Source organism: Miniopterus schreibersii, assembly GCF_964146895.1.
Source record: "Miniopterus schreibersii genome assembly, chromosome: 7".
Lineage (NCBI taxonomy): Eukaryota > Metazoa > Chordata > Mammalia > Chiroptera > Miniopteridae > Miniopterus > Miniopterus schreibersii.
The window spans coordinates 1,285,164-1,293,314 of record NC_138108.1 but is presented as its reverse complement, the minus strand read 5'-3'; the positions used below and the strand labels follow the sequence as shown (position 1 = coordinate 1,293,314).

The following is an 8,151-nucleotide window of genomic DNA, read 5'->3' as shown; positions in this document are numbered from 1 at the left end:
GGAAACCCGCCCAGAGCTGAGGGTGACCCTCAGCAGCTCCTCTGTCCTGACAGACGCCTCTCGTGTGGCTCCTGTACAGGGAACGGCCTTCCTGGAGCCCAGGGACACCGAGCAAACCAGCCCCGGACCGAGGGCCCCTGCTCCTCACTGTTGCTTCGGGTTTGAAACCTGAGTAAGAAACGTGTTGTCTGGAGAGGCGGCCGCGGGCACTGGACGGGGCAGGCAGTTCTCCGGGGCCTTCGCATTAGGACGAGTCGGAGGAAGTGGGGTGCGTTGGGGAGCGGAGGGGCATGGGATAGAGTGTGCCAGGGTGCGGTGCCCAGCAGGCCCTCTCCCTCCCTCCGGTGGCAGCAGGAAGCCCCATCTCTCCTGCGCCCATGCTGGTGACGTGGGTGAGGCTGACCCCTCCTTGTCTGTCCGTGGTCCCGCCCTTGGTTCCAGTAGCCACGGTTCATATCACGTATCCATCCTGACTCTTTCGACTTCCCGGCCAGTTAGTCACAGGTCGCTCTGAGGCCTCCTGAACCCTGACCACAGGGGCCACCACACCACGTCATTCACTGTCAAGGGCCAGCCCCTGTGCCGGGCTGTCCACCGGCAGCTTCTCACGGAGCCCCCGGAGGCCTCCGCGTGGCGGGGTGATGAGGAGGAGGGCGACACCCCCATTTTAAAGATTAGAAAACTGAGGCTGTGGCAGCGTGACCACTGTGGACATTTGCCTCCTTGGAGTGGGGACGACCTGAGGATGCTCCAAAGGCAGCCTCTGCAGCCTAGAGAGCTGGCCACGTGCCGGGTGGCGTGAGGACCGCACGGATGACACGCATGTCAGCTTCCTGAGGCCGTGCCGTGTGACATTCACCATCAAGCGTTGAGGGGACACGTCGTCTCCCCTGCACGAGACTCTGGGTGAGCTGGGTTCTCCTGCCCCATTGGTCTCCATTATTATTCAAATTGAATTGTCATCGTCTCCTAACATTGGCAACTTTTATTCCTTCATGTTCCTTAATTGTACACACCAGACAGCAGCACCGCATGTCAAAACTAGAGCAATACAAAGTGGCTTTTAAATTAACCACAAACCAGTTAGATTTCTCTGTGGCAAGAAATGCCACAGTTTCCTTCACCCCAGGCCTAAAATGTCTAGTAACCGTTTTCTGATTTATTTCACTAATGCGCCTGGAGGTTGCTGTGTCTGGGAGACGGACTGTGGCAGACGCATCCGTGGCACTGGAAGGACGTGGAGAGGAGGCTCTGCAGCCCTGTGCCCAGCGGACCACGGCCAAGACCACGCAGGAGAAACGTGGACCAGCTCGGCCACGTCTCCTCAGGGTGGATCTGAGAGTGAAAAAATCCTTCTAGATCTTAATGAGGCTTCACTACAGTCCACTGAACTACTGTCATATTTGGGCAGAGTCAGGTATGGAGCCCCGGCGAGGGTGAGCTTAGTGGAAAATTAAGCAAATGCAGCAATTAAGCAAATCTAATTGCCTGTAAGGACAGGGGCTCCACGGACCAGACTTTAGCCAGAAAAGCAAACAGCGTTTAATGGGGCTGCAAACTCTGAGCCACTGAGCCCCGGCGCCTCGAACAGACGACCCGCGGCGACTGGTCCAGGAGGAAGCAGTGTCAGCTTCCCATCGCTGCTGTGACGAATTACAGCTTAGAGGCTTAACACAGTGCACATTTATTATCTACATTTCTGGAAGCAAGAAGCCTGAAGTGAGTCTCACGGGACTAAAATCAAGGTGTGGGCAGAGCTATGCTCCTTCTGGAGGCTCCAGGGGAGAATCCGTTTCCTTGATTTCCCGGCTTCCAGAGGCCGCCAGCATTCCTTGGCTCGTGGCCACAGCGCATCAGCTGACCTCGGCTTCTGTTGTCCCATTTCCATCTGTCTGACTCAGGCTGTCCTGCCTCCCTGTGAGAAGGAGCCTGTGAGCACACTGGACCCACCCAGAAAATCCAAGGTCCTTTCCTCATTGCAAACCCCGCAACTTCATCGCCTCTGTACGGTTCCCCTTGCCCTGGAAGGTCCCTTCGCAGGAGCTGATGTTGGGGCCTGGACGTCTCGGGGGCCACCGTTCGGCTCCCCCGAGCAGCGTTCCGAGCGGCGGATGGCGGGCTCCTGCAGGGGGGGAATCGAGAGAAGCAGGTTCTGTGTTAGTCAGAGGCCTGCCCGGGGATTACTCGTGGAAACAGAACAGGGTCATTAAAGGAACAGCCTAGAAAACTTGAGACAGTAGATGTGAGGGTGAAATGAGAGCAAACCCGACACAACCTTGGGCTTCACTCTTCGCCTTAGTTTCCTTAATCATCACTGCCGCTTATCGGGGTGCCTACCATTACCGTCCTAATTTGCAAAAAGGAAAAGCCGAGCCTGCGAAAGGTTGAGTCACCAGCCCCAGATCCCCGCGCCGTGTCCATCTGTCACAGTGGACTGAGGACAAACTGAGGCCCGAACACCAACCTTTCTCTTTTATGGCGAGTTTAACATTTCAGATTCAAGAAAGCAGAGGCCCTCGCTAATGCAACAGACAAGGGGTTGGAATAAAAGGTGTGTGACCCCCGCTCTTACCGTACGATCCAGCCGACAAACTCCTGGGCCTTTACCTGGAGGAGTCGGAAACGGGTCCACACGAAAACCCGCACTCGGATGTATTCATAGTCGCCACCACTGGGCGTCCCCGCGAGGTCCTTCAGTAGGTGACGGATAAGCAAACGGTGGGCCATCCGGACAATGGGACGTTCCTCAGCACTAAAAAGAAACAAGTTATCAAGCACTGAAAAGACAGGCGGAAACTTAAATGCACGTTGCTCAGTGAGAGAAGCCAATCTGAAAAGGCTACATACGTGTGACTGTAACTTTGTAACTGATGACATTCTGGAAAACGCAGAACTGTGGAGACGATAGGAAACCAGCGGTCTCTAGGTGTCCGAGGGGAGGGATGAGCCGCGGAGCTCAGATTCTCAGGGCAGTGAGCCTGCTCCGCGTGACACTAGACGGATGGACACGTGTCGCCGTGCATTGGTCCAGACCCACACCATGTACACCAGGAGCGAACCTTGTGTCCACTGTAGGCTCTGGGCGACTATGATGTGTCGGCGTTTCATCAGTGATACCAAATGCAGCATCTTGTTGGGAGATGCTGCTAGCGGGGGAGGCAGTGGGGGCGTGCAGGCGGCGGGTACTGGGAGATCTCGGCACCTCCTCTCAGATTTGCTGCGAACCTAAACTGCTCTAGAAAAGTAAAGTCTTAACAATAAGAGAGTCGTGAAAACCCCCTGCCCGTGGGAAGGAGGAGGCGTCCTCGTTACCACGGGCAGGAGCCACTGGGTTGAGACCCGCCGAAGCTGGAGGGGAGCATTCGCCTGTGATGTGAAGATCTCCGGCCCGTGATTCACGGCGCCAGTGGTTCCCCACCGAGTCCTCCTCGCCTAAATCAGCCCCACGGTGGCGTGTGTTCCCTGCCACACGTGTGCCTCAGACCCAGCCTCATGATGTCAGCGCGAGACCATGAGCATCTGCAAGTGTGATTAATGGGCCATGTGTCGGCGGGGAGATCAAAGGTTGTGGGAGCTCGTGCTCCAACTCGGGGGGCTGGCCCCCCGACGCTGCCTTCCCCACGGGGAACAGGAGGGGAAACGCACGCCCCGGAATAAGAGAAGGAAAAGTCAAGGGAAAATTTACAAGGTGGGAAATGTTTCCATGATCGGAAAAGATAAGAAATGGTGGGATGTAGAGAAGAGAGGAGCCAAAGGACCAGTGAGTGGCCAGCACTGGCCACTCCTCTCCGTGCATCTGGAAAGAAGTGGAGGCGTCTGGCGCCCCCTGGGTCTGTGCAGAGCCCCACACGAGGTGCCCTTAGCATCGATGCACTTGACCGTGAACAGTACAGACTCGGGATAAATCCACAGATGTGTGGGCCAGCTGCTGCTCTCATGCAGACCCTGGCTGAGTGTCCTGCTCTCTAGGCTCAGGTTTCTCTGGGCCCTGGGAGGCCCCAGCCATGAGCCAGGGCCAGGGAGGGACCTGGAGGCTGGTAAGATGGTCCCCACTTGTTGGCACCTGGCCCCCGGGTGACTTAGGGCAGGCAAATGAGTGCCAGCCTGCAGGAGTCCGATGGTAGGAGCTGGGTGGCTGTGTGGAATCAGGACTGGTTAGTTTGAACATAAAGGCGTTGACTCAGGCAACTTGTTGGCCATCTCCAGGAATGAGCTAACTCTGGGAGGGGCAACCCCTCGCTGGGTCTACAGGACCCCAAGATGTCAAAGCATCGTAAAGTACAGAAAGCAAACAACGTGATTCACAGACCCCTTCTCTCAACCCCTGGCTTTTTGCCTGCTTTCTGTCTCTGTGGGTTGGCCTGTTCTGGATGTTTCGTATAAATGGAACCATACGATACATGGCCTTTTTCTGCCTTGTTTTGTTTTATGTGTCCTCAAGATCCACCCCTGCTGTGGCGCGTATCTGTACCTCACTCCTTTTCATAAGTGAATAATATTCCACTGGATGACTCGGCCTCTCTTGTTTCTCCAGCACCCACTGATGGACATCTGGGCTGTTTCCGTACTTTGGCCTCTGTGAATAACGCCACCGTGAACGTTTCTGCTTGAACACCTGTGTTCAGTTTTTTGGGGCACATTCCTAGGAGCAGAATTGCTGGGTGATGGGGCCATTCGCTAACCATTTCACTTTCCCACCACCCGTGAGCGTTCACGTTTCTCCACATTCTTGCTAACGCTTGCTACTTTGTTTTTGTGTGTGTGTGTTTTAAATCATAGCTGTCTGCAGCTGCATTTTTATACACGGCTGGTGGGACTGTGAAATGGTCCAGGCATGTTGGAAACTAGCTCCGCAGCTCCTTCTGAAGTTAAGCAAGCGCAGGACTCGGTGATTTCTCTCTTGGGTTCTCACCTGAGAGAGAAGAGAACCTGTCTGAGCAATGACCTGGGAACAGCTTTATTCACAATCGCCCCAAACTGGACACAACCCCAATGTGCATCATCTGCTGCGCGGGTAAGCGAATGGCAGTGTCTCTGTACCACGGATACACAGCAATAACGGGGACGAACTATAGATGCGACAAAGAGGGTGGAGCTCAACCACATTAGTCTCCATATAAAAAGCCAGACACAAATGGCTCTGTTCCATGCGACTCCTATGTATGACCTTCTGGAGAAGGCACAACAGGGACAGGCATTGCGTCGGTGGGTGCTGGTGGCCGGGAGGGGAGGTGGCCGCCGGCAGAGGACACTGGGAAGCTTCTGGAGTGATGGGCATGCTCCCGATTGTGGAGGGAGCGCACATTGGTCAAAAAGAATCTAATTTCAGTCCTCAACTGGGTGCTTATCGGACCTTTAAAAAGTGGTTGATTAACAGGGTCCGGTGTCTCAAGAGGGACAGAGGGACGAACAGGAGGTTGGGGGGCGGGCAATTTCCCACCGCCTCAGGGGCGTGGGCTCACAGGCTGGTTTTCCTTCCTTTGTCTCCTACTTGATGTACCAGCGCCCCCCCCCCGCCCTCTTCATCGAGTTGACCGTTTCCCTTAAATTGGAGCATAAATCGGGTCATTTGAAGGTTCCCACTACTTGCATTGCTGTTGATTATATACCGAAATATTACTTGTGAAATTTTCCTAGAAGAAAACACAATATTCCAGATTTCTTTCACAAGTAACTTTAAAAAATTAAAAATTAGTGCAAACATTTTCTCCCTTTTAAATGGCAAACCTCTCCGCAGCCCGGAGATGAGGGAGGGAGACGAGCTGCTTGGTCCCAGGGCAGTCGCCTTGGACTTCGACACGGACCGAGGGTGTGGGCACCGATGGCCTCGGAGCGCCCTGAAGACAGAGCTCATGTCGCACACGGGATATTCCGGGGACCAGGGAAATAAGGTGGCAATTTCATCCTGGGGGTGGGGCATCATCAAAAAGTAAAATAAAGCTAGTTTCACTTTATTCAGAGCTGAGACAGCGTCTCCGCAGAGTGAGGGCCCTTCTGAAAAGCAGGGAGGGAGCCTCCAGGGCCGGAGGAGGGAAGACAGGCTCGGGGGGAGGAGCCCAGGGGCCTCTGGTGGGCCCCCCAGGAGGACCCCAGCACCTCCATTCTCACCCGTGAGGAGGGGAACTGGGGGGAGGGGACTCCTGGGTTGTTATTATTTCATCTTCCCTGGTAGGAGATAAAGAAATAAAGTAGAAAAATGGAGTCAAATAATTAAAAACCTTTTTAAAAAATGTGTAGCCCAGAGAAGTTACAGCTCAGCCCATATCCCCACCTTCACACAGGCCCCAGGCATTTTCTTCCCTAAACCGGGACCTCCGCCCTCTCTCTCCCGTTACTCGGTCACTCCGGGGGGCTCCACAGCCTGCTCCCCACCACCCCGTGACCCCGTGAAAGGGGAAGCTTGCCACACACCCAGAGGTCCCCCCAGAGGACCCCACTGATGCGTTTTTATACTCAAGACATAACCCGAGTTTCAACACACAAGTTTAATTCCAAGTTTATTTCTGCAAACATCTTGGGTTAAACCTGGATGTTTATTTAAATCAGTGCGCAGGACACTCTAAGTCAAAATTTCAGCTCAGGAATTTAGAGTTTTCTGAAGAACAGCTTAAAACATGCCGTGTATAGGTTTAATTTAAGATCTGCTAAAACTCAAAAGCGCCATGCAGAAGAGAGACCATAATTCTCATTGTAAAGGACTGGGGACAATAAATCCACGTGACCTTCTCAGGCAAGTTTACGACCAGGCCGTGACCGGGCAGGGGCTTTATGAGGGGTCGGGGCACGTGCGGTCCCCAAAGGCTCCCCGCGCTTTATTTAACAGATTAAACAGGGTCTCACTCCTCAGGTCTCGGTAGGACCCCCCCCTTTCTAAAAACCATCGACGTGTGACATGACGCCTCAGTCCCCCAACAGGGACTTCAGTTCTGCAAATAGAACCCAGACGTGGTCATGTGAAGGGAATCGTAAGGATCGTTCACCCCGACCGGTTATTTCACGGGGGGAAACTGAGTCCTGCGGAGAGGAAGGGGTGAGGTCGCCTCCCATCAGCGACGTAACAGAGCCCCGACTCCTCGCCACCCGGGCCTGTTTCTGCTCCTAGCACAGCCTGGTGCCGCGCCTGGGTCGTGTTTTTTCTTACACGGAAAAGCATTTAAATCGCACGCCTCCTGGTTCCCAACCAGCACGTCTAAAAGCGGAAACAACTGCGCGTGAGGAGCGGTGGGTGATGCGACCTCCCTCGTTAATCCCAAACCTAACTGCGGGCCTTCCCGGCCACACGAGAGAAGCCAAATGCCACCACCTCTCGCTCTGAAATCCCGTCACCCCCTCCGCACAGTCCCTGTGCCGACCCCCAGCGAGGCCAACCCCTCACCCCTGGCTCCCTGACCCCGGGCCCCCGGGTTCCCAGTTCCGGGCCCGCGTCTCCTTTTTCGGCCGGCGGGCTTTGGAGCCCGTCTCCCATTGGGCTGTCATCTCCAAACTTCTCACTGAAAAGCTGCCCATCAGGCCTCTCGGAACCCTCCTTCCCCCCCATTGCCTCCAGAAAGAAACCGAACTCCCTCCCGGGTCCTGCAAGACCCTTGAGAGCTTGGTGTGTGAGAATCACGTTGGGAATGGCAAGAGCTCTGCCCAGGCCTCTTCCCTCCCTTGGCGCCCAGGACCCCGGGACCCAGGCCCATGTCCCAGAACAGGACATGGAAGGGCCACCCTGGGGAGAGGGACCAGCCACAAAGAGGGTGAATGTAACGACCGGGCCGACCTCCCAGGTGTCACCGCCCCCGGCTGGTCATCTTAGAGCAAGTCTATGGGTGACAACAGCCCCTTCACCAACACTCACACACACATGCACACACACACATGCACATGCACACACGTGCGCACACACACGCACGCACATGCACACACACACACACGAGCTGCCAGTCAGTTCTTTAATTCTAAGCTCTTGGCATTAAACTCTCGGCTGTGGGACTCATGTCAGCCCCCGAGACATTAGCAAATAGGACACAAGCGACGGTTTGACAGCTGTGAGTACAGCTCGCGTTCTTTGTCCCGCGGTCGGAGTCGAAACCACAGAGAGAAGCAGCACCAGCTAGCCCGCTGGAGGAGCCACGTGGACGAACGCCGAGGCTCCCCGGCCGACAGCCT

The 8,151-nt window shown here is 55.2% G+C and overlaps 1 long non-coding RNA gene across 1 annotated transcript; it reads right to left on the bottom strand.

The window, feature by feature from the left end:
- Positions 1–868: 868 nt before the first annotated feature.
- Positions 869–5,041, bottom strand: LOC308559533. Its single transcript, XR_013999168.1, has 3 exons — positions 2,848–5,041; positions 2,608–2,752; positions 869–2,122 (listed from the first exon to the last, which is right to left on the bottom strand). It is a non-coding gene; the product is annotated as an uncharacterized lncRNA (long non-coding RNA).
- Between the last annotated feature and the right edge of the window lie 3,110 nt (positions 5,042–8,151).